This window comes from Coptis chinensis, chromosome 3, assembly GCF_015680905.1.
Source record: "Coptis chinensis isolate HL-2020 chromosome 3, ASM1568090v1, whole genome shotgun sequence".
NCBI lineage: Eukaryota > Viridiplantae > Streptophyta > Magnoliopsida > Ranunculales > Ranunculaceae > Coptis > Coptis chinensis.
Genome location: NC_141458.1, coordinates 57,566,227 through 57,593,272, shown reverse-complemented (window position 1 = coordinate 57,593,272; position 27,046 = coordinate 57,566,227). Strand labels below are relative to the sequence as shown.

Sequence of the window (27,046 nt, the reverse complement as noted above, 5' to 3'; positions counted from 1 at the left end):
AACTAATATCAGTTATATTAAAGCAAACCAGTATCAAACCAGTAAGACAGTACACATACAAATAGAGAAACTAAAACATACAAGAAATCGCAAACCACCTGATTCACAACATCATGAAACACTATGCACATTAGTTAGATTCACCTTCACGCCCTATGGGAGAATTTAGCCGCCGCAAGTGAGACAATGTGGATGCATATGTCAAGCGATTCAACACCTATCAGATAAGAAACATGTTAAGTACAACTTCAAATGTGATAAACTCAAGTTTTTGCTTAATGTCGAAGGAGCTAATATGAGAAATACCAATTAGTGTGCCCAGTCCTCCTCCTTGCAAGAGTATAAAGCAGATAATAGTGTTCGTTGATTTTAGAGATGCTTTTCAAACACACAAACAAGGGAAATAAAAAGCAGAACATTTATGGTGATGAAATCAAGAGAAATACCAATTAGCTAAGACATACTAAATGCAAATTACAACTACAGAAGAAAGTAAAGAGTTGGTCTTGCACAAACTCAAAGCGATTCTGAGAAGGATATATAATTCTAGATCTTAAAACATAATTCAGGTTGAATCATAATAACAATTTCCAAAAAAAAAAAAATACCACATATGAGCTACACACGGTTTAGGTGAACAAATTCATGTTTTCAGCATTAGAACAAAATTATACATACAAATTATTTAAATGAGATCGGTTCCCCCAACCCGCTTTTACATCATCAAAGTTGTCTTCATACTAACCCGGCCAGTTCATTGACGATCACAAGACTTGAACCTTTTGTTGCCTCTTTTTAGAATATCCATTGACAATCCCAGAGAGCACTTTCACCGAAAGGCTTCACTCATGCCAACAATCAACAAATGAACTACTCAATTCCAATTGTTCTGTTTCGGCTTCAATTGCTTTTACCAAATGAATTTCTGTTAAAACCAATATCACCACTACTCTTGAAACTCATAGTAGATGATGAAAGGGCATCCAAACAAAGACATGGGCAAGTGTGTGAGTCCACAACTGATGAACCTATAAGTGATATAGCCCCCACCATCTTCTTAGCTCTCACACATTCTTTCCAAACTTCACCAAAACTTCTTCTTCTTCAACACAAGAACTATAGAAAAATAAGAGATACCCTCTTGGTAAAATTTGAAAATAAGTAACAGGTATTGAAAAAAACCGAATATTACCACCTTGATACCAAAGATTCAACCAGATTCAAAGACAGAGTGAATAGGTAGAAATGAAGAGGAATATTCTTGATCTTTTTCAATGAAAGAAGATACTTAGAATGCTATTTAGAGGGTTTTGAGGGTCTTCCAACACTGACCAGACATTTTATGAGGTCCAAATCACTCCTTGTAAGCTATTTCACTTATAACTTGGCTTTTGCTCTACCATCTGTACACTTTTCTCCTACCAAATGTTGTCTTTCCAACTTGGTGGGTGGTATGGGATGCCCATGTGGCAGAATTGCATAGGATATAAGAGTCATGCAAGATTCCATGCAGAAAAAGTGGAAATAGTACATTCGAGACGAAATCTAAACCTTAGATTCCATTGCATTTCTTTAACTTTGCATTGATGTCATTATATAAACTCTTAGACAATCATAATTTTTTTCTTGCAAAAACTTGGGATATTCAGTGAATAGTTTTAACAAGCAAAATTAGGAGTCTTTGGCTACAGATGTATACCAATAAAAAGAAGTATGTAACATCATGTACTTTTGCACATACCAATAAAAATAAGTATGCAACCTTATACTCTGGGTCTCCTAAACTCAGTGCCTTGTCATGTACAACAAACTGTCCACCAAATAAAGTCACAATGTCCATGCTACTTACATATAGATAGAAAAAAACAAAAACCTGGAAAAAAAAAAGATGCGGCAGATTCAGAGAAAGAAATATTTAGTCATTGAAGTGAAAATATTACCTGAAATTCAGTATTATTTAGATCCTCAATGGCCTTAATTAGCATCCAAATCTTTAGTCCTAAAGGTAACAAACGCATAATCTTTATTCTCTCGCGAGTCTTTGCCTTTCATCATCCTGACCTGCAATAGCAAAAATGTCAATCTTAAATCTTTAGGCGTAATGAAGAGAGGTAAAACCACCATAAAAACCATAAACATTACCTCAGTGACTTCTCCTACTGACTCACAGAAGCCCTTCAAATCCTTCCCAGAAGCATCATGCGGAATACCACCAACATACATCTCAGAACCATACAATCAAATTTCAAAAATGCATCCACCAGAAGTGAAAAAAACATAGGCGACACATATATGATGAATATCAAGGGGAAAGGATGATAGTATTCACTTACATGTGTAACTTCACCTTCTTGTCCATGCAAAACATATAAAAGCTCCATATTGCCCTAAGAAACAGGATAGAGTAAAATATGAGTTTCTCGCCATGAATAGAAACAAGCAAAAATCGTAGAAGAAAGAAAAAGAATTACTTACATCTATAATAGCACCAAAGCAGCCTTTCCACAAAACATAACATAGTGAATCCAAAGAAAACAAAACATCTTCCATCCTTCTCCCTCCTCCTTTATCTGGGCTTGGGACCAGCAATAGTTTGCATAGGTGGAGTTACCAAGGGGTTGGTAGAACACAACTCAATTATTGCTTTCCTAAGAACCATATTACATAGTGATAAAAAATATACATCACAACCACGAAACCCAAAAGGAAATAACAAAAAGCCAGTAGTTTACTTAGTACTTGGCACTGGTAAAAGCCAATAAAAACATTTAAGTAAATGAGTAGTGTTTCAAGAAGGTGACCCAATGATTACAACATTAGCAGTTCTTTGGGCCAGATAACACTCCCTTGAGCGACCTCGCCAAGCTTTGATCTCCAATCATCATGAGGCAATGGTAGTATAGCACCTCCGTCATAAACCACGTTCACATGAACTTTGAAGTTCCCCTCTTCCAATCTCCTGTTACCAAACTCGATATTAGGATCAATATCTTGCACGATACCTCTCGCCACGACTCTAAGTGGCCAACCACCACGCAGATCACATTCTTTACCAATATATTCATTGACAACCTACAAATTTAAATTGTGTTATCAGCCTTTCCTTATAAGAGATGTTTTTTCAAAAAATAACTCGAATAATTACCGGGGAAGCGTGACTAGAACGTGGCGATTCAACATCTGCCATAGGCATTCTTCTTTGGCTCATAAATTCTCTCAACAAAGCTGAATTCTCCAACACTATATTCTGAAGCACATCTACCCTCTTCACAAGGTCCGTGTTCATCTCTTTCAAAGCTAAATTCTGTTGCGCCACAACTTTCATCTTCTTTACCGATGTTTTGTAGACCCCTTCACCTAAGCCTCGAAAACAACCCCTACTATCTGGCCCAAGAACCTGTACTTAATGGACAATCAATTTAGTACTTTTAAAATCATGTCGAACAACAATTAATTACAATAACTATGATTCAATATGAGACCTTTGTGAGGGCATCATTCACCGACGTCTCTCATGACTCCGGGTGCAAAGTAGTGTAGTCATTAAGCTTTTCCTAGTAAATCGGATAAACAAAAATATCTCGAATTACTATCTTAAAAATAATTTAGTATCTCAATTCTTATTAAGTCAGTACACTAACAACTAGCTCCGGGTCTTGGTGTTCCCCATTCTTTCTTTTATGATTGTGTATATATTGGTCCAATCTAGTGATAGATGACATAGGGACCCCTTTCTCCTTTGCCATTTCAACTTTAGCTACAGCTGCAGATTTTCTCCCAAGACACGAAGAGTTTTTTTGTTGCTTACGATTTTCTGTGTTCCTCAAACTAGAAGCTTGTACATGTTAAAGTTAGTAATAGTGCACTTTAATTTATATCAAAACACATATACCTAATCACCATGAAATAAAACAGAAAACCCATTAACCTTGAATTTCTCGGAATTGCAATTATCCACAAATTGTCACCAATCTTGTAGAGGAATTCCTTGTTTGGGATGTTCCCTCACAAAGGAAGGAGGTTGATCTTTGACGTATTTTTTGAACAACTCATGCTTGTACTCCTTCCACGCTTTCTGGAATTTGCTTACTGTCCAATCCATGTTAATAGTATCGATGTTTTCAAACACATACATTCTTCCTAAAGTTTTAATAGCTTTGGGTATGATGCTCTCATTCGAACGAACTGGTTTCCAGCTATCATAGCAAATTGGGATGTCACGGCGAGCAATGTGACCAAGCTGGTGATGAAATGGTCAACCCCTTCTTTGGGCTCATCTGGTTGACCCCACTCATTAAGCTTAATGATTACCTTCTCATAGCCTTCGGGCAGCTCCTCCGAAACACCTATCGAAGGACCTCTTGTTTCCTTAGAAGAGGAAGTTGATGCACCAGAAATGTGTGTCTCACCTGCATATATCAACCAAATTTGTTAGTAAGATCAAAACAATGGTACGGAAAACTGAAAACTAAAAATCATCTCCATTACCTAAGTCATCACCAAGGCTGTCACTTAGTGAATGTGAGCTGCTATGTGTTTGTCCCTCATCCATGTGCAAAGAGCTGTAATACAATACAACAAGTATGCATGTCCATGGTGCAAAGATCAAGATCAGTTAATTTTTTATTTAAATTTCTATTTAACTAGCAAGAGAAAGCATTCCATAAAAGGCCTATTACGCACACATGAAAAATACAGCCGGAAAAGAAAAAGATTCAAGTACAGACCTACCCTGTTCAAACAAAAAGTTACACTTAATCAAAGAACTACCAAAATTTTAATACCACAAAACTCACAAAGACTAAGTCAACACAAAATATAAATGGACTATGTTCTAGATCTCTTTCTTTTTCTGCTACTCTCAACAACTTCAAACATGTCATCTGGGTCGTTGAATATCAGTTCATCCACCATAGAAATGTCGAGGTTGTTAGGCCCTATATCTGAATCATTCACCACTCTTTCCTCTGAGAGACACGGTCCACCTTCATCAAAATACACTTTTCTTGGAACCTCCAGCACTACATGCCATTCAAGATTCTTGGGATCTTGGGAATAGAAAACCTGAGTAGCCTTCTCTGCAAGAATAAATGGTTCATCACATATATGGTCCGAACTGAGTTGATTGGATAAGTTGACCAACCTCAACTTTGCTTCCTCATCAACTTTCACACCAAGTTGTGTGCACTTAGCCCAATCACACTTGAGCAAAACAGTCTTGTAGCCTTCACGATAATTTAGTTGAACAATGTTTGTTAGAACGCCATAGTAATCTGCATCTTCATCAATTGGATTTTTATCTTTAGAACTAGAACGGAAAGTTGTAAGGGCAACTTGTGGTAACACCGCTTTTTTTGGTTCCTTTTATTTTTCTCGATAGTCTTTGGTGATGAAGAGAAACCCATTGACACAATACTTATGGTACTTTGTAGCAAAGCGTGTAGGTCCCCTAACTAAATCCTTGAAGTGATCATCGGATTCAAGGAACTCCTACCGCTTTGTCAACCATGAGATGAAATCATCGAACACAATGCCACCCTAGTGTGCCCAAATTCTCCTCCTTGCACTTGTTCTATTGTCCTCAATGAAGCTAGTGAACTTCCTAAATGATTTTTGAAGTAATAAAGTTAGTTAGGATTATGTATATAATTTAGATTGTGTTAAGTTTCTAACAACTTTAATACGACGTGATATACTTACGTGTGCCATCTGTCATAACTGGGATGACTTCTTAGTACCCATTGGCGTGCTTGTTCATACTCCACACCTTCCAATAAATACTTTGCACTTGGGCCAAGTGGCCCACCCTCATTGGCAGTGTGGTTGTCGTCTACACTATCCAAAAAATCTAGTAAAACATCAGGTTCATTTTCAGCCATCCTATCAAGTTTATCTAAAAGACCACCTCCTCCTTTATATCCTGCACAATACATTAGTGTCTCCTCCTTCAAGTAACGCTCTACAATACACCTTCCGGGCGCGCTTTGTTGGTAACATAATCCTTGAAATATTTCATGTACCTTAAAAAAATATTTTAGAAGCAATAGAATCTTAAAAATAAGAAAATAAAATAATAAAATAAGTAACAAAAATCAGGCTACGTACCTTTCAAAACAATACATCCACCTAAAGAAAACAGGCCCACAAAGGCGAGCCTCATGAGCTAAGTGAATAGGAAGATGCATCATAGTAACAAACAATGATGGCGGGTAGATTCTCTTCAGCGCGCACAATGCCTTGACCATACCCCTTTCCAGTACATCAAGTGTTTCAATATCTACTTTCTTCGAACACAAAGCACTAAAGAAAGTACAAATGGTAGTAATAATTGTTTGAGCTTCTTTTCTGTTGCCATCTCTATAAGCATGTGTATTAATACCGGCAGCAAATGTTGCATTAGAATATGATAGTCATGTGACTTCATTTGTCTCAAATCCATTAAATCTCCTTTGACAATATTAGACCAGTTACCACTAAACCCAACAGGTACACTAAGATTGTGCAAGGTTTGGATGAACAACTTCTTCTCCTCTTTTTGAAGCCAAAAGATACCTTGAGGCATAACCTGTTTCCCGCCAAGCTTAGTCACCCAATATTTCTTCTTTCTCTTCATGCGCTTTAAATCTTTGCGTGCATTGACATCATCTTTAGTTTTCCCTTTCGTATTCAACATCAAAGCAAGAAGAATTTCACATACATTTTTTTCAATATGCATGACATCAAGGTTATGACGGACGAGAATGTATTTCCAATACTTGAGCTTAAAGAAGATAGATCACTTCGAAAACCACAAATTTCCTTTATTCCCTTCCTTATTCTAGCCGAGCTTCCCAAATTGATGATTTTTCAAACTCTTAGTCATTCTCTTAACTTCAACTCCAGTCAACCTTATTGGTTGCTCATCTTCTTCCTTTGTCTTATCATAGGTGCTTTCTCTTGTATCATTTCTAGCCTCGGATCTCAATGGAAGCCACCGTCTACTTCTCATATACACATGCTTACTTCCATGGTGAAGTCTTATAGAAGCAGTTTTCGGACCACAAGGAGGGCAAGCGAATTTTTCCTTAGTTCTACAGCCAGAGATATTCCCATAAGCTGGAAAATCATGGATTGTCCACAATAAAATGGCACGTATATGGAACTCTTCACCTTTGAATGCATCTTTAACCATCACCCCATCACGCCACAATTCTTGGAGTTCTTTAACCAATGGCTGCAAATAAACGTCAATATCATTACCTGGTTGCTTTGGACCCTCAATGAGAGTTGAAAGCATGGTGAATTGAGACTTCATGCATAGCCAAGGCGGGAGGTTATAGTTCACAAGCATTACAGGCCATGAACTATGTTGCGCTCCAAAGTTGCCATAAGGTGTAAAACCATCAGTGGCTAGTCCCAAGCGAACATTCCGTGGCTCTATAGAGAAGTCTGGATATTTTAAATTGACTTGCTTCCATACTGCCGAGTCAACAGGATGCCTCATCGTGCCAGGCTTTGATTCTCCAGTAGAATGCCACCGCATCTCCTTTGCCACCCAAGGCACACTATACAATCACTTCAACCTTTCCGTAAGTGGAAAATATCGCAAGACCTTAGCAGGCACCCTGGTTCGCTTCCTCAAATCCTCAATGGTTGGAGTTTTGTATCTAGAAACACCACAAGTAGGACAGCTAGCCTTAAATTCATTCTTTTCCCAATACAAGATGCAGTCGTTTCTACCTGCATCAATCTTCTTGCATTTTAGTTTCAAGTCTTTAATCATCTTATCTACCCTGTAGTTGTTCTCTGGTATCTTGTTACCAGCAGGTAACCATGCAGAGTAGTTGAAGCAATACGGTAAAACTCTTATCACTCCACCCATTTGTGTACTTCAGGTTAAGGAGTTTCACGACAAATCTAAGAACACTAAAGTCACATCCAGGATATAATGCAGTCATTGCTTCACGCAAGTTAGCATTAAAAGCAACACCGTCTACGACTTCTCCCCCCTCTGTACAACCTCCTGGATCATCTCCAAGAAAAGTGTCCAAGTTGTCAAGACTAAACTCTTGTGCAATGGTGTGGAAAGCAACATTCATGTCAACCACATGCACGTTCTCTTGAAATCCCGGCCCTCTTTCATTATGTTGTTCTACCACTTCTTTCTCACCGTGCAAGAACCATATTTTATATGTCTTGTCAAATCCATAGCTAAAACAGTGTAGGGCAACATTATCGTGGCTCATTGCCGCACCTTGGTTTCGACACTTTCGACAAGAACATGGTATGACATTCTTGTTAACGTGGTGTTTCGAGGCAAAGGCTACAAACTCTGTAACACCTCTTATAAAATGCGGATGCCGAAAATCATCTAGATCAATCCAACTTTTATCTATCAAGCACGTTGACTCCATGATGTACTTCTACGAGATAAGAAAGAACAAACGAAACTTTAGACAAGAAAAATAGCTAAATAGTTATGTAGAGGCATACACTGACTTCAAGCTAACTCTACGCATACACTAACCTAATATTCATTACCAAAGTTAGATGAAACTAGAGTCGAACACATATATTCATGCATCTTATATAATCAGCAATACATACACAAACATATTGGTGTTATAATAAGAAAGACATCAATCCTACAATGCTAGCAGGACATTTCTATTTGAAAAGTCTGTTCGCTTTTCAAAGAGTAAAATGGTAGAATAGTTTAACTTAGTTAACTAGATTGCTCTCAAACTACCTTAAATTTTTTTGTACAAAACCAAGCACAATGTGGCAATTTTATTTTGATACATCATCCTCATTTGACTAACACATTTGATTAAAGCATTACTCAAATAATAATAAGATGAGTTGCTTTAAACCAAATCAAAGTCAGTAGCCTTTGATTTGAAGGTATGATACTAGTATGCTACATATGATACTAGTCTCCATACACCTCTTCTGTTCGAATATTTTTTTGGCATTAAAGGTATATGATACTAGTCTGCTACAATTACTTCTACAATTGTAAAGCTATATAAACACGACATTTCTAATTCCACAAAATGCATTACCACTAGTATAAAGCCCGCTTATCTATCACATGTTTCATCAAACAACGTTGAAAATAAAAACACTTTACTCACATTAGGAACTGAAAAATATAATATGGGGAAAAATAAAAATGCATTCTTACAGTTGGTTATATATCAAATGGAGCTTTCAGAATTCATATAAGAGACAAAAAAAAAAAATAGCCAGTGCACATATATAGAATACTAAATTTTCACCGACACTAAAATATAGAATACACACTTACAGAAAGCAAAGAAAAACAACCAAGGAACCTGCTTGTCATCCAAAGCAATTTAAACAAGAAGATCAGACATTATGTAAGAAGCCCTTTGTCAAACCACACAAATCAAATTGGACAAACTTACCAGAAATTATGGCGACGTAATATGGTCTTTAGACGAATATTCTCAGAGTTGAAATTAATCAAACACAAGTTTTAATAAAACAGCTAGAAAAGAAATCATGTTACACTTATTGAACACAAATTTTAAATAAATAACTTAAGTTTCCATCTTTTAAAAGCTGGTGTTCAAATAAGTGGTAGTGGAAGTGGAGGAGGAGATGCGTGGTGGCAGAGAGATGAGGTGGTGGCTTTGTAGTGAAGGAAAGTGAAGATTTTTTAAGGATTAAACATGCAAAATTAAAACTACCCTCCACCTTCTCTCCACTGGGGGCAGGTGCACAATGACAACATCACCACCACAAGCCAACTATGACATCATCACTACTACAACAGATGGACCAATGATGAGTTTCATGAACAAAAGATTAAGGGAACTGAACAAAAAGTACAACAAATTACTCCAAATCGAAGAAGCTTCTTCACAAGGCAAGCCTATTAACAAAAAGAAGAAGTTTTAAAAACTAAACCTTTGACACTCACTTTAATAGATGAGTATGAAAAGCTTCGTCAGCCCCATGTACACTGTTGTTCCAAGAAGAAGTCTTTTTGAACAACAAGCCCAAGGAAGAAAAAGAAGATGATGACGTGGTGGAGAAGAAGGTAGAAGATCTTTTGAAGTTACTTTACTTTAGTTGTTTATTTGATGTGAAACAACAGAGTGATTTTACTTCTACTATGTTGACTAGAACTTATGAATGTGGTTGTTGTTTAACTTAAAAAAAAAAAAAAATCAAACATTGAAATTACCTGTTCAGATTGAGAAGGGCGGTGTTTGTGGTGCCAATGAAAATCAAGAGTTTCACGAGGTAATGGTGTAATCAGCAGGGCTATTGCAGAAGGTGAATAGTAGTAGAAGAAGGAGAAGCTGAAAACTCGGAAGTTTTAGAGTCGGCTTAATTATTTTAATTTTAGGGTGGTTTAATTTTTCATGAAATTTTAGCGTGGGAAGTGAAATCTTTGCCGCCTGATAATTGAATAGATATGCCGACGGTTAAGTAGTACTGCCATGTTTAGGCGTCTGTTAGAAACAAACAATGGTTAAAACCCATCCAACTAGCCGATAGCTAAAAACTCTCGTGCAACCGTCGGAAAGAATAAAACAATTGGAATACCCTCGAGAAAATATGCGACGGATGGCCAACTAATACCCGACGGATAAAAGGCGTTGGTAACTTCCTATGGTTATAAACCGTCGGGTAATCTTTTTGGAGTCTGTCGGGTAAAGTTGTTTTTTTGGTACTCTCAACCAAAAAGAGAGTATCAGTGATACTTAGACTTATATCACTAGAAAATGAAATTTTCGATACCCTCAACCAAACAGAGAGTATCAATAGAAAATGAAATTCTAACGTCTTGTATTATCCTCAATAATTCAAAAACCAACATGCATTGAAATAATAACCTATTTAATTTAACTAATTTATCATTAAATGAGTTACTACTTTTGAAACGTCCCTTGCACAGATAACCAAAAAAATTACCTTTTCAACTGACTTTATTAAAACTTCCTCGTTTTCTTGCTAAACACCATTTATTTTCATTGTTTTTACCATCTCTTACTTGTATAAAAAAAAATAAACCTTCCACAATATGAATCTAACTTAATTTTTTCAAACTTTTAACTGAAAAAAGCCAAACTTAAAACCGAAAAACATGTCTCCTTTTTCTTTCTTTCTTTCTTACCATTATTGCCAATATAATGGTTCTCCCAAAATGGCCCTACTGGTCAGATTGCCCAACCACTGAGCACTCTGACACTGAAGAAGAAGATGAAATAGAAGAAGAAGAAGAAAAAGAAAAAGAAAGTGATGACAAAGAAGAAGAAGAAGATGATGATGATGAATGGCTTCGAGATCCTTATTGTTATGAAAAAACCAATGATGGATCTTCGACTGATGGGGATGATGGCGATGATGAGAATGAAGATGAAGATGAAGATGAAGATTATATTGACATCTTCTTTCTATTATTCACTTGTTAATGCTATGCTTACCTGTTTTGAAAATATATGTTAATAATCAACTTTTTTATTACATTATTATCTGTTCTTCGAATTTTTCCTTTTACAATAAGTTATACTTGGGACATGCACCTTTAATCAAGAAAACATTCCAACATTCATAGTCATAGCAACTATTGCTAAAAAATAAAAACTGAACCATGCACCTTTATCATTAAATGATCTCTGATACCTCATCCTTTGAAAATATAACTGATATCGGAACTTTTTGTTCCTCCGCTTTGTATTGGATCTTGATATCAGGACTTTGGCGATATGCATGATACCAATATTTCTGTTGATATGAGGACTTTATGTGCCTGGTATCGGCCATTGTTTTTTATACCAGGTCTTTTGACAATATGCCTAATACCAACATTTCTGTCGATATCAGGATTTTATGTGGTATCGCCATTGTTTTGATACCAGGTCTTTTGACAATATGCCTAATACCAACATTTCTGCTAATATGAGGACTTTATGTGCCTGGTATCGGCCATTGTTTTTTATACTAGGTCTTTTGACAATATGACTAATACCAACATTTTTGTCGATATCAGGACTTTATGTGCCTGATATCAACACATCTGCCGATAACAGGACTTTATGTGCTTGGTATTTGCCACTGTTTCTGATACTAGGACTTTTGACAATATGCCTAATACCAACATTCTTGTCGATATCATGACTTTATATGCCTAATATATGCCACTGTTTCTGATACCAGGACTTTTGGCCATATGCCTGACACCAACATTTCTGTCGATACCAGGACTTTATACACAATATTATAACATCATTGCGTTATGAATTTGAAACTTTTTATTGAATTGAATATTCTTGCTACATAGCTCATTAAACTGAAAAATACATTATTGATAGAATACCTTTAAATTATTGACATTCTGAGGTTTTGGTAGTAACTCTCCATTAGCATTCTTCAAATAATATGCCCCATTTATTCTAACCTTATGGATAATGTAAGGGCCTTCCCAGTTTGCTGATAACTTTCCAGCTTCCTTTTCTTTTGTCACTTGAGTGACTTCTTTTAACACTAGGTCGCCTTCTTGGAAACTTCTTCCTTTGACCTTTTTATTGAATGCTTTTCTGAGCTGTTTGTGGTAAGAATCAAGCTTTATTCTTGGTTGTTCTCTTTTTTCTTCCAAGTTTAGGACCTCTGCATGCATCCCCTGGTCATTCAGCCATTTTTCTACAAGCATTGTTCTGGATGTCTATACCACCATATCGGCTGGAGTAACTGCTTCCATACCATAGGCTGATAAGTGCTCAAAAAGTGCAATTTAACCCTCGATTATGCCTATTGTTTAGCCATCTAAGTGGACTAATAGTGTTTGTAAGTTATGTTTTATGATTCTACAGGTGAAAAAGAGAGTTTTGTAGAATATTAGAGAAAAAGGGTAAAACGGAGCAATTCGGATCATTAAGGATCACATGGGAAGCCCGTGGACAATCATGGAGAAGGCCAAGGAATTGAAGCTATTAAATATGCGACTTGGACCTATTTTAAAGCCTATTTTTGGAAGCCCAAGGCAAAAGAATTCGTTGCTTGGACCAAAGCCCGAAAAAGAGGAAAGAAGGATGGAGCAAAAGAGGAAAAATAGAGTCTCTCGTCTAAGACGCGACTATCGTGCATCCAGACGCGACTCTCGCATCCGAGCCACATGGATCGTGCGTCCAGATGCATGAAATGACACTGTAGCCAATTCCTTCTCAGTTTTAGAGACGAAGTTGGACTCTGAAAGAAGTTGATTTGTATTAGGAAACAAATGGTGGTTTGGAATGCCTCTAGAACTCATTGTAACCCCTATAAATAAAGGACCTAAGTGCCTCATGTAATTTGCCAATTCACTTATACTCTTGTCTCCTGAACTTGAGGCAGAGAGATTTTAACTAGTCGAGTCTTAATAAGTTAGTCTTTCTAGTTTTATATTTTTCAACTCTTCTTCTTCTCGTTCTTCGTGTTCTTCCTTCTTTATGGAAGGCTAATCTTTTCCTTCAAGGGAGGAGATGAAGTCAGTGATTAGAGTTTGATGATTCTTTTGGTTCATGGTGTTCTTCAATCAGGTTAGTTATTTATGTTTTTAGTTATTAGTTCCATTGCCCAGACCAGGGGATGGAAGTATAAATTAAGGTTTTTATTTATTGCAATCGAATATCATGCTAGTTTAGGGTTTTATTTATTGCAATTGAATATTTGCTAGTGTCATGCTTTTATTTATTGTAATTGAATATAATGCTAGAATAGGGTTTTATTTATTGTAATTAAATATTATACTACTATTCTTTACTTTTCTTCTAGTTGTGTAGTGTTTTAGAGTAAGGGAAGTATTCCTTGTGTTTGTGTTAGATGGTGATTCATTGAATAGCTATCCAAGCTCACATAAAAGGAAATAAGATATTAATAGCATAAATATAGGAACAACCTTAAGTAGAGTTATTCATTAACGATGTTTCGTCCAAGAGGGCATCGACACTCGCTCAATTGCCTAATTGTAGTCTACTTGTGAGAACAACCATGAAGCAAAAGGTCACAAATCAAAGGTATCAATGGATTCTAATCTCTTGAATTCACTCTCTTATAAATTCCCAATAGTTTAGTTTAGTTTAGCATTAGAATCTAAAATCTATAATAATAATTTTTAATCCCTCAAACCGCCTTTCCAGTCCAGTCCTTCATATAAACATACACTTAAAAGTGGAACGATACCCTACTCATCCTTTACTTATTGAGGGATAATTAGGTTTTGATATGCAAACTCTAGTGTTTCTTGTCTGAATCTTGACAAACGGACTATCGTCTGTGGACCGTGGTCCTTAAGCAATCTAAGTGATTCACCATAACCCTAAAAGAGACAGTTTTAGACAACGGGCGAGATACTAGCTGCAAAGCCCAACCCAGTTGAAGGAAAGTAGTTTTGCATATTAGTATAATTTAGAATAGTTGCGTATTAGTTTAATTGCATTCAAGCATAGTAGGATAGTTTTTCATCATCTTCGCATAGCATTTTCTAGTGTATTCCCCGTCGTCCATATCATCGTCCAGTAAGAATACAACAGTAGACAAGGTGTAACAACCGACTCACAAGAATACTAAATGAGATTGATATAATGGTCGCATGCAATGATAGAGGTGTTATGGACACCAATAATCCTGAAGCTATCCCACCCATGCAAGCACAACAAAGAAAGAAGCTGAGCGATTTCTATTCGCCAATCATTGGAGACCCACCCAGCAGTATTGTTTTTCCAGAGACAGAAGCTAACCAGTTTGAACTTAGAGCATCAATAATCTCTATGCTTCCAAAGTTCAATGGTTCAGACAATGTTCAGCCATATGTTCACATGACCAAATTTCTATCAGTCCTCAGAACTTTTAAGAACCAGAATATCAAAGATGAGAGTATCAAGTTGATTCTTTTTCCGCTCTCACTCGAAGGTAAAGCTTCCGAATGGTTAACTGCACAACCGATCAATTCAATAGACAACTGGGAGAAGTTGAGAACGAAGTTTATGAACAAGTTCTACCCACCCCAGAAGACAGATGCCATGCAGCAAGCTATTAGCAATTTCAAAGGAAAAGCGAAGAATATCATTATAGTTGGGAGCAATTTAACAATCTGCTAGTCTCGTGTCCACATCATGGATATGACAAGAGCATATTGGCTCATTTTTTCTATCGAGGACTCTCGATGATGAATAAGCAAATGATACAGTCAATGCACAAAGGCAAGTTTACATCAATGGATGGAAAGGAAGCTTACAACTTTATCGAGAATTTAGCTGAAGAAACACAATAATGGACTACTAGCAACGAGAATGTTGCTAGCATGGAGGGGGAGCCAAAGCAATTTGGTTACCAAGCACATGAACAATCAGATCAAGAACTGAAGTTTACATTGGCTAGCCTGGCCACTAGCATTGAAACTCTGAGTAAGAAATTCAACCAGTTCTCCATGAATCCCTCCAAGATCATCAAGTCTCAAGCTAAATCTCTCCCAGTCATGTAAGCTAGCCAATACTGCGAAGTCTGTTCGGGCACTTCTCATACAACTCTAGAATGTCCTGGTTACTATCAACATGCATCAGTTGGAAAGTACAATATAAACTCATTTCAGAGGGCCAACCAGGGTGGTAATAACTTTCAAGACAATTATTGGAGATAGAATGCTGGACCCCCAGGTTCTCAAGATCAAAGTTATATTCCATAGACAAGTCAAGCTTCACAGTTGGTTCCTCAACAACAATTATACTCTCAACAGAATTCCAATACAAGTGGAGAGTTTGTGACTGATCCTAGGAGAAATTATGCCACACTGCCAACCTGGAGAATGTTATTACTTTCCTATCACAGAAAAATCATAAGTTTGAAAGTGTTCTAGAGCTTATTTCACAGTCTCAGCTCAATCTCCAGCAATCTCAGGCAAGTCAATGTTCTAGAATGGAGTCTCTAGATGCTAAGGTCGACCAACTCATAACTGCTTTGTCTGTAAAGACACTCAACCTAGCTTATTGGAACAAATATTGAGGAGTAAAGATGTATGCCACATTGGGACAACTTCTAATATTGATCACCTCCATGATCATGTCAGCTCAGTTACTACTCTCAGATCAGGATTAAATATAGACAGCAAGGTTGACTTACCTTCTCATGATAACATTGCTATAGAGCAATCGGTCAAGATTTCAAATGAAGTTCAAAAGGAAGTGGGGGAAATCCTTTCCACTCTCATTTATCAAGATGACCAAGACAAGATATGCAAAAATGCCAAAGAGAAAGAAGAGCAAACACATGTTGATGTGTTTGTACCAAAGGCACTTTTTCCTATGTTTTTTGCTCAAATAAAAAAGAACAAGCAATTTTTAGAGATGAAGGAGGCATTTGAGAAAGATAACATCAATATCCCCTTTCTCAAAGTGATCAAGCAGTTGCCATCATATGCCAAATTCTTGAAGGATGCATGCAACATAAAGAGAAGTACTCATGTTCCAAAGAGAGCGTTTCTAGCTGGACAAACAACATCTATTATCCATCAGCAAGCTCCAGTCAAGCTCAAAGATCCAGGAAGTCCTACAATATCATGCAAGATAGGAGAAAAATTTATGGGTAATGCTCTTTTAGACCTTGGTGCTAGTGTTAATCTCTTGCCATATCATGTGTACCAAGCGTTGGGCCTGGAGAACCTAAAGTCTACACAAGTCAAATTAAAGTTAGTTGACCGCTCTACCAAGATTCCCAGAGGCATAGTTGAGGATGTTCTTGTTCAAGTAGCCAATTTCTACTATCCAGTGGATTTCATTTTGATAGACACCCAGGAGGCTTTTGATAAAATTCCAATTATTCTAGGCTGACCTTTCCTCGCTACAACAAAAGCTTTGATAAATTGTCACAACGGTGAAATGAAGATCAAGTTTGGTAAGATGTCCATGGACATAAATATCTTCCACTTGTTGCATAAGGATTATGATGACGCCGAAGGTGGAGAGGTGTACTTCCTTAATAGCATGATACAAGAATTCTGCTTATTCGAAGATACAATTGAGAGTGCTCAATCTACAAAAAACTGTAATGAACCTGAGAACCCCACCACAGAGGCATTGCTAGCCATGTTCTTGGAATCTCTGGAGAAAATTCAGGATTTAAGTGATCAGAATGGAAAATTGGTAGAGAGAGTATCATACCTTGAGAAGATGAACTCTACATTTCAGGATGAACAACAGACTTTTGCCTAGAAAAATCAGTTACTAGATAATCAGCTTAAAGAAGTTTTGGAAAAATAACAGAATCTAGAAATTGAAATGAGTCTTCTGAAGCAGAAAGTGAACCATATTGATAAGAAGCATTGCACTGTTGAAGCCTCTTCTACACCATCATTGTCTGAACGAGAGAAGTATGTGAGTCTACCGCCCACCTTGACCGCAGTCAGCTAGATATCTATTATCATTACTGTGGTGGTAAAGGGCACATCAAATACTATTGTCTTGTTAGAAAGAAAGATTTTCGTCAATCTTCTACACAGAGGAACCACAAGGCCTATCACACAATCATCAGACTTGAAATAGTTCAAGGTAGAAAATCAACTTCACAAGCAATCTTTCAAGCATATCAAGGAGTATTTTTGACAACCCACAAGGTGAGACCTCCTCGTCCTCCAAACATTCGTCAGATTTGAATAAGAAAATATGATCTCCTCACTCCAAATTGATAATGCATGATATATAGTCTTAGGGATCTGACTTAAAAAGACCTAATAATAAATAAATAAATAAATGAAAAAAAAAAATCTTGGTAAAAGGAAATGTTCTTATTTTTTGGATTAATTTTGATATTCGGCATCAATGGTAACATCTTCCCTTTTTCTCATTCATTTCATTTACTTAATTTTTATACATTGAGGACAATGCATATGTTAAGTTGGGGGAGGGTGTACTTGAGAAATGAATTTCGAAAATTAGTTTTCAAAAATAAAAATATTTTGGTTTTTTTTTTCTATATCAGTAGCGTGAGAAAAATAAATTTTAATGATGAGTATGGAATATAGATTCTATACTGCTTAGTGTTGAGTTTGATAGATAGTTGATATTGTTGATTTCATTACCACTTAGACTAATTATTATGCTCACACATAGTTCTTGTTGATATAATTCTTTATCAAGGCACCACCATAGTACTTGGTCAGCTTTGTGTACGTTTGTTAGAAGAGAGATTTAATCCCTAGTAAACTGGAAACATATTTTTTTAGACTTAGCCCGTGAGACTTGAGCTTTATACCTATTCTTTAGAGAGTCTTACGAATAATCTGAGTCTTAGTGACTCAACATCTTTCAGTTTTTATGTCGTTGTAATATAGTCTCATTATTCGTTGATTTGGTTAATCACTAAGTGACATCAACTGGGGAGATAGCCATTAGGTCTTGTAGTCTATTCCAAACAGAGTATCATACTGATAAGTCAAGTAGTGAACCTATTCAGCCTTTATCCCACCTAGTAGGACCATCATGTTAAACCCTTTTGAGCCTTACAATAAGCCATTTTCTTTCATAAAACCATTTTACCCTTTACCCAACTCCAGACAAGGAGTATAACCAAAATCTTTATCAGCCATACCTATATGTTTCTGAGAATACAAGGGGCACAAAGAGGAAGAAATAGCACAAAAGGAAGATTACAAGGAAATACCAGAGAGATACAATGAAGACCATCATTCTGTTCTAAGTGAAAGAAGCTAGTGGAAAACAAGCATATCCAGTACTAATCAAGGATATACCACTGAGCTAAAGAAACAAAAATTAAAAAAAAAAAAAAAAAAAAAAAAAAAAACATAATGGATGGAAAAGCTAAGACAAAGGAAAAATTTTCTCTGCAATACAGAATTTAAAGAAATCTTCCAAAGAAATTAACAAAACCCTTAGTGTTTTTAGAAACAACCTTTGAATCCTTTTTACCTTTCCTTCATAAACCAATACCTAAGCCAAGTTACAACCCATGACTTATCACTACAGTATGGTACGAAGTCTATAATAGGTGAGAGGATGCTAAAGTGAAGGACCCGACACTTCATATGTGATTGACATTCTTTCCATGAGACTACTTTCATCAAGAAGTCCATTTTTCAAGGTAGTATGTGGGATGTTCATATTCATTATTCTTTTCCCCACATACATGAGGTAAAATAGTAGACCATCTTCTAAGAGATTCTTTTATGAGAGTATGACCGGTGAGGATTGAAAGTCAAAATTATCTGTCTAAAGGTAAACTAGGGATTCTGTTTCTTGGATAGGAGAGTATAGGAGATTGACTAAAGTACACACATAAGCCTTGATTGAGAATTTTGTCAATTTTTACTATCTCCCATCATAATCTATGAGTCTTTGCAGCAATGTAGTTAGCAATAGATACCGTCTATTGGAATAAGCACTAAGTAGGTAAGGAATTTCTCTCTCTGAAAAATACTATCATTCTTGAACATGCTATTGATTGATTTTGTGGGTATATCACTTGAAAACCTTCACGAGACTATAACTCGTCCTTTTTGGGGAACTTAAAGATTTAAAGCCTTGTTGCATATGGTAAATGCAATCACGATGCCTGCGAAAGTGAGTTAGGATTTTATTTTTGTTATTAGGATGTGATTTTGATCATTTATCTATATTTTTATCTTATTGCTAAGAGACTAGCAAAAGGCTAGTTGGGAGTTGTGATAAGTGCTCAAAAAGTGTAATTTAACCCTCGATTATACCTCTTGTTTAGCCATCTTAGTAGACTAATATTGTTTGTAAGTTATGTTTTATGATTCTACAGGTGAAAAAGAGAGTTTTCTAGAATATTAGAGAAAAAAGGGTAAAACGGAGCAATTCGGATCATTAAGGATCACATGGGAAGCCCATGGACAATAATGGAGAAGGCCAAGGAATTGAAGCTATTAAAGATATGACTTGGACCTATTTTAAAGCCTATTTGGAAGCCCAAGGCAAAAGGATTCGTTGCTTGGACCAAAGCCCGTAAAAGAGGAAAGAAGGATGGAGTAAAAGAGGAAAAATAGAGTCTCGCGATCCGAGACACACGACTATCGTATCGCCGGATGTGACTCTCCGTCCGAGAGGCGTATGGATCGTCGCCCGTGATGCATGAAACGACATCAGAGCCAATTCCTTCTCAGTTTTGGAGATGAAGTTGTACTCTGAAAGAAGTTGATTTCTATTAGGAAACAAATGGTGGTTTGGAATGCTTCTAGAACTCATTGTAACCCCTATAAATAGAAGACCTACGTGCCTCATGTAATTTGCCAATTTACTTATACTCTTGTCTCCAGAACTTGAGGCAGAGAGAGATTAATAATAAAATATTCGGTTTTAACTAGCCGAGTTTTAATAAGTTAGTCTTTCTAGTCTTATGATCTTCAACTCTTCTTCTTCTCGTTCTTCGTGTTCTTCTTTCTTTATGGAAGGCTAATCTTCTCCTTCAAGGGAGGAGATGAAGTCGGTGCTTAGGGTTTGATGATTCTTTTGGTTCATAGTTTTCTTCAATCAGGTTAGTTATTTATGTTTTTAGTTATTAGTTCTATTGCCCATACCAGGGGATAGAAGTATAGATTAAGGTTTTTATTTATTGCAATCGAATATCATGCTAGTTTAGGGTTTTATTTATTGCAATTGAATATTTGCTAGTGTCATGCTTTTATTTATTGTAATTGAATATAATGCTAGAATAGGGTTTTATTTATTGTAATTGAATATTATACTACTATTCTCTACTTTTCTTCTAGTTGTGTAGTGTTTTAGAGTAAGGGAAGTATTCCTTGTGTTTGCTTTAGATGGTGATTCATTGAATAGCTACCCAAGCTCACATAAAAAGAAAAAAGATATTAATAGCATAAACATAGGAACAACCTTAAGTAGAGTTATTCGTTAACGATTTTTCGTCCAAGAGGGCATCGACACTCGCTCGATTGCCTAATTATAGTCTACTTGTGAGAACAACCATGAAGCAAAAGGTCACAAATCAAAGGTAAGGATGGATTCTAATCTCTTGAATTCCCTCTCTTATAAATTCTCAATAGTTTAGTTTAGTTTAGCATTAGAATCTAAAATCTATAATAATAGTTTTTAATCCCCCAAACCCCCTTTCCAGTCCTGTCCTTCATATAAACATACACTTAAAAGTGGAACGATAACCTACTCATCTTTTACTTATTGAGGAATAATTAGGTTTTGATACGCTTCTATTTTGTTCAACGGCCATCATCTATCTACATCATCCATATACCATCCAATAAAGACAAAAAATGAGCGATTGCCATAGGCCAGAGTAAATGATGACTCCCCTGTAGCTACTCTTAAAGTTGTTCTGTATGCCCATAGCACATTGTTTAGCTCGTCAACCCATAAGCCTTTCTTGTCCTCTAGCTTCTTTTTGACATTATCCATAATAGTCTTATTTGTCGCCTCCGCTTGCCCATTACCCTGAGCATAATAAGGTGCCGATGTGAAGTGCTTAATCTTATACAATTCTAGGAAATCTTTTACCTTGCCTCTAATGAATTGAGGACCGTTATCTGATATGATGGCATATGGTAGACATTATCGGCACACCACTCTTTCAAACAGAAAGCTGATAATATCTTATTCTTTGATATGTTGCAAAGTTATAGCCTCTACCCATTTAGTAAAGTAGTTAGTCACAGCAAGCATAAATCTTTTCTTACCTCTCCCAGGTATTAGTGGTCCAACAATGTCCATCCCCCATAAAGCAAACGACTATAGGTTCGATACACAGTGCAACTTTTCTGCTAGAACATGAATTGCATGTCCATGTTTCTGATACTGGATACACTTCTTCGCATATCGAAGACAATCCCTTCACATCTGTGGCCAGAAGTATCCTTGCCTCGCTATCTTGTTAGCTAATGATCTCCCTACTGAATGATTTCCACACTCCCCTTCGTGTATCTCTGCAATAATTTGACTAGCCTCAGTCATCGATATACATTTCAAATGTGGTCTACCAGGATTTTTTCGATATAATTCATCATCAATCAGCAGATATCTTTCAGCTCCTACTTTTATTCTTCTAGCCTCGTTTTTATCCTTTGGTAATTCACCCTTAGACAAAAATGAAACATAGCTGCTTAACCATGGCGCCCCCAACATATCTACTTCCATAACCTCTGAATGTTTCGTATCAATACTTGGGTCCTGCGGAACACCAATGTGCAACAGACGTCCTTTAGTATTTTCAAGCATAGCTGCGACATATGCCAACGCATCTGCATGTTGATTTTCTCCTCAATTGAGGTGCTGAAATTTAATCTTGCTAAAGTTTTTGAGTTTCAATCTAACAAAGTTCAAATAATCGATCATGTTATCGCATTTTGCTAAATATCCACCATTGATTTGGCTTACCACTAATTGCAAGTCACTGAATACAGATAATTCTTTGATATTTAGCGATTTAGCCATTTCCAATCTTGTAATCAATGCCTTATATTCTGCTTCGTTATTGGATGCATGAAACCCCAAAGTAACTGCTGACTCCAATCTCTGATTTTCAGGGGTTATCAAAACAACTCCAATACCACATCCCTTTTGTCCTGATGATCCATCGACAAACAGTCTCCACCCATTTGTGCCAGCCTATGGATCATCTTCATCCATCACATCATCAGGTTCTTGCAATTTTAAGCAGCTATCCTCCTCAATCTTCCAATTTTCATCTTCAACAGGAAAATCTGCTAAGAAATCTGCCAATACTTGGCTCTTCTCTGAAACCTTATTCCTATATTTAATTCCAAATTCATCAATAAGTATTGACCACTTCGCCATTCTTCCCGACTTGGTTGTTTTGGCTAAAGTTTGCTTTAACAGAAGATTCGTCATGACAATGGCCGAGTGGGATTGGAAATAAGGTTTCAACCTTTGAGTAGAATAGAGGAAAGCTAATGCATATTTTTCTAGGATTGAATATCGAGTTTCAGCCTTGATCATGGTTTTGGATTGAAAGTAAACAGGTCGCTCAACTCCATTTTCCACTTTTACTAGTACCAAACTAATAGCAAAATCCAATACTGCTAAATATAAAAATAACGTATCACCTTCCTCTGGATTTATCAAAGTTGACACTTCTTGGAGATACTTCTTTAATTCTGAGAATGCCCTTTCACATTCTTCCTCTCATATGAACTTTGTATTTTTTTTTCAGTAACTTGAATAAGGGTTTACATCGGTCGGAAGTTCTTGATATGAACCTATTCAAAGCTGCTATTCTTCCCGTCAGCTTTTGTATCTGCTTTCTAGTACTCAGAGAAGGCATTTGCTAAATAGCTCGAATCTGGTCTGGATTCACATCGATACCTCTTTTTGTGACTATATACCCTAGAAATTTTCCTGAACTTACACCAAAAGTACATTTCTCGGGTTGAGCTTCATGTTGAATTGTCTGAATATTCGGAACACCGTATCAAGGTCTTTAACATGATCCTCTGCTTTTTTCAATTTTATTACCATATCGTCGATATATACTTCCACAATCTGTTTGATCAAATGTCTAAACATTTTCTCGACCAATCTCTGATACGTTGCTCCTGCATTTTTTTAGACCAAATGGCATTTTGATGAAACAATAAAGAAATTCTTCCACAACGAACGCTATTTTCAGTTGGTCCAATACTGCCATTATCACTTGAAAATACCCTGAATGCCCATCGCCAAAACTCAACAACTCAAAACCCGGTGTTCGATCAACCAGTTCATCAATTCTTGGCATCGGATAATAGTCTTTGGAACACTCTTTGTTAACATCTGTGAAATCCACACAGATTCTAACCTTGCCATTCTTCTTTGGGACAACAACAATATTTGCTACCCATTCTGAGTTATCGATTTCCTTGATGATTCCACATTCTAGCATCTTCTGAATTTCATTTTGGAACCTGGAATAAGCCCTGTCTGAAATGCCATCACTAATGTCATTTCTGATTCATCTAAATGCTCTACGAGCTATGCCTTTGCCTTGAACTACGATAAGAAGGTTTTCAGAGATTCCTTCTTTCCTTGCTTTAGCTGGAACAACATTGATACCTACTTCGGTTTTACTCGCTGATGACCATAATTGGTTAAAAACTTCTCCTTAATCTCCCGATAACATGATATCAACCCTTCCTGTAAATAACCAAACCACTTTAACGCCTTCCCCTTCAGACTTGACGAGAAGGACTAGCATAATAAAAAATCAAGATAGGTTGTTCCTTTGTATATTGAAAACTAATGTTGATATGCAAATAGATGGTCCATCGGATCCGATGTCTCATCGTATTGCGTGTATTTAGGAAGTTTGAACTTTGGTGGAATGGGCATCATCTCGACACTTTGATGTATCGGATTTCTACTGACATCGTCTGCTAGTCTTCTTATCGACGCCGAAGTTTTTTCGAGAAGCTAGTTTTGCTTCATCTCTTATATCATCTCTTTTGTGATGGGTTATGGTATCAGAATTTCAAGTATCGGTGATGCTTCTACAATTTTTTCATTTCTTGCCGATGCCTTTTCCGTAAAGTGACTAATCGATTTTGAACTACACACCTCATCTTCTTCCCTATGGATATCCTTTACAACTTGACTTGGTCTTCCCTTCTTCATTTCTTGATTCTCCTTAAGCAATATAGCATTCTGCTTTTCGACTTCCCTTAATCTCATCAAGACTTCTTGAAGTGAAACCCTTACTTCAATATTTTCCTCCTAACCTCGCTCGCCTACTTACTGAAGCTCTTGTATTTCTTGTTTGTGATTGATTATCATTATCCACTCACTTGCTGTTTGCTCTCTTTTTTGGAGCCATTATGATTCAAACTTCACTACTAAACTTCTGTTACTCATCTTTCACTCAAAATCAGAACAAAACTATGGATTCGAAATCGAAGAAGAAGAAAACTTCAAATTTTCTTGTTCTCGATGCACAGACGACGCCAATGTGATGTTTAAGAACAATCTTTAGCTCCTAAGATCACCTGAATTATTTATCACAATCGAAGATGAATGATATAGAAATGGTTTGAATGAGATCAAATTTTAGTAAAAAAAAGTTTTATTTATCAGTAATGAAAGTTTACAATCTCTCCGACTCTCTCTTTCTCTAGCTCTCATGTTTTTAATGGTTTTTCTGATAATGATTTCATGAATCCCTTCTTTCACTTCATCCAGTATTTACATAGTGTCCTTCATTAGCTTTGACCCAATCAATTTCTGATACATGTCTATTGTCTTCTTCCTTTCTTTTCCGCTCAATACCTGCACATATTTGAAATAAATACGAACTATACCGAGATATTGACTCTTATGTCAATGTCTCGAGTTTTGAAATTTCAGATAAAATATCTAAAGACACAATATTTGTCCACTAGACCGTTTCTAATTTGCTAGGACTTAATCATATGATTTATGCAGGCACAAGCACTTACCTAAACCCATATACAATGTCGACAGACTCCGTCCAGGGGCGGACCCAACATTTCAACTCTCTTCGGGCTAAACAACGTTAACCAGAGTCTTAAACAAAAAAAAATAATAGACACATTCTAAAGAAACAAATGAAACACCATAATTTACAAGTAGCCAAATATATATAGTAATTTATCAAAATATCTAATCAAGTTCGACTACAAATCTATTTAAAAAGCAAAACTACTTAAACGGTATTTTGCGGGTCTTGCGGGCGTCAAAATCATCTATTACCAAATCCAGATCAATATCATTAGCAAAATCACTTTCAATGTAGATAACCATTAAATCTGCAAGAAACTCATCCTCCATCTTGTTTCGAAACTATGTTTTGATAAGTTTCATGGCTGAGAATGCCCTTTCTGTAGTTGCTGTAGATATGAAGTGGCCCCAATATGACATAAGCTCGTCGGATCTCGTCACGCTGATTAATAGGATATTTACTTATTTGACGGTTTAACCCTGGGTCACGTACCAAAGAACTAGTAACACCGGTTTGACTAGATTCAATCCCTTGAGAGTTAGGACGAACTTGTTCAATGGGTTCAACTCTTTGGAACTTTGAACGGCCTTGATCATCCTTTTCAATAATACTAACAACATTGGATGTGTCGGCCGTTTATTTTGGTTTAAAAAAAGAATCTATCTTTCGCACTCCCTTCGACATTGAACGTCTAAAAAAAAATCACACATTTATCTATAACTGTTTGATGAGAACTACATGGTTTCAATACACTTGTACAAAAAGATCCTACCCAGTACCCATGGGAAAGGCATAAATGGTTTTGCAATTCATGAAATATCTTATTCACCCAATTTTAATTCAAACAACCATAACAAGATTATACTATAATCGTGCCAACTCATGCAACAATAGAAGACAGAAATCTATAAAAAACAACAACTAAACCAATATAACACATGAACAACAAATCTAATTACCTTCCAATGAGCTAATCTCGACAGCAAAATCACCACGAATAGTTCCAGGAGCAGACTCAGAAAGGTTAGTTGCTCGTTGCTCCAATAATCTTTCGACCAGTAAGATAATTGTAAGATTAACAACAACATTCAAAATTCCAACCATATATATTGTAATAATAATAATAATAAGCGGAACATACCTTCGAAGTTTGAACGAGTCAATGTGTAAAAGCTTGAGCCAGTGAGCCTTATAATCAATATCTGAGAATCATATATCCGAATAAAGATAATAGAAGAATCAAGATTCAAGAGACCAAGAAGAAAGAGAGAGAGCGGGGTTAAATACTTCATAGTCGAGAGTCGAGAGAGAAAGAATGGGGTTAAGTAATTAGAGTCGTAGAGTCGATCGTTTTTTTTTTTTTTTTTTTTGGCTAATGGGTTTTTAAGTTTAAAGTGCAATGCATACTAATTTTTTTTTTAAGGAAACGGACCCCGGGCTGAAGCCTGGTGCAGCCCTCTCTTGGGTCCGCCCCTAGTCTCCGTCGTCTGAAGATTGGCAAGGAAAGGAGAAAGGATACAAATAGGAGGGCTCACAGTGCTCCAGGAAGCATGCCCACAGAGTCAATCCGCAAAAGACGAATCATCAAGGAAACCCGTGAGTAAAG

The 27,046-nt window shown here is 36.5% G+C and overlaps 2 long non-coding RNA genes across 3 annotated transcripts; both read right to left on the bottom strand.

Moving 5' to 3' along the window:
• Window positions 1–2,618: 2,618 nt before the first annotated feature.
• Window positions 2,619–3,606, bottom strand: LOC147510153 (uncharacterized). Its single transcript, XR_015216732.1, has 3 exons — window positions 3,483–3,606; window positions 3,146–3,397; window positions 2,619–3,072 (listed from the first exon to the last, which is right to left on the bottom strand). It is a non-coding gene; the product is annotated as an uncharacterized LOC147510153 (long non-coding RNA).
• Window positions 3,607–3,909: 303 nt separating this feature from the next.
• LOC147510152 (uncharacterized) lies at window positions 3,910–27,011 on the bottom strand. Of its 2 annotated transcripts, XR_015218759.1 has the most exons (4): window positions 26,582–27,011; window positions 26,400–26,488; window positions 4,489–4,562; window positions 3,910–4,409 (listed from the first exon to the last, which is right to left on the bottom strand). It is a non-coding gene; the product is annotated as an uncharacterized LOC147510152 (long non-coding RNA). The 2 variants fall into 2 exon arrangements; XR_015218760.1 differs by lacking the exons at window positions 3,910–4,409; window positions 4,489–4,562 and adding an exon at window positions 25,027–25,247 and having other exon boundaries at window positions 26,582–26,691.
• Between the last annotated feature and the right edge of the window lie 35 nt (window positions 27,012–27,046).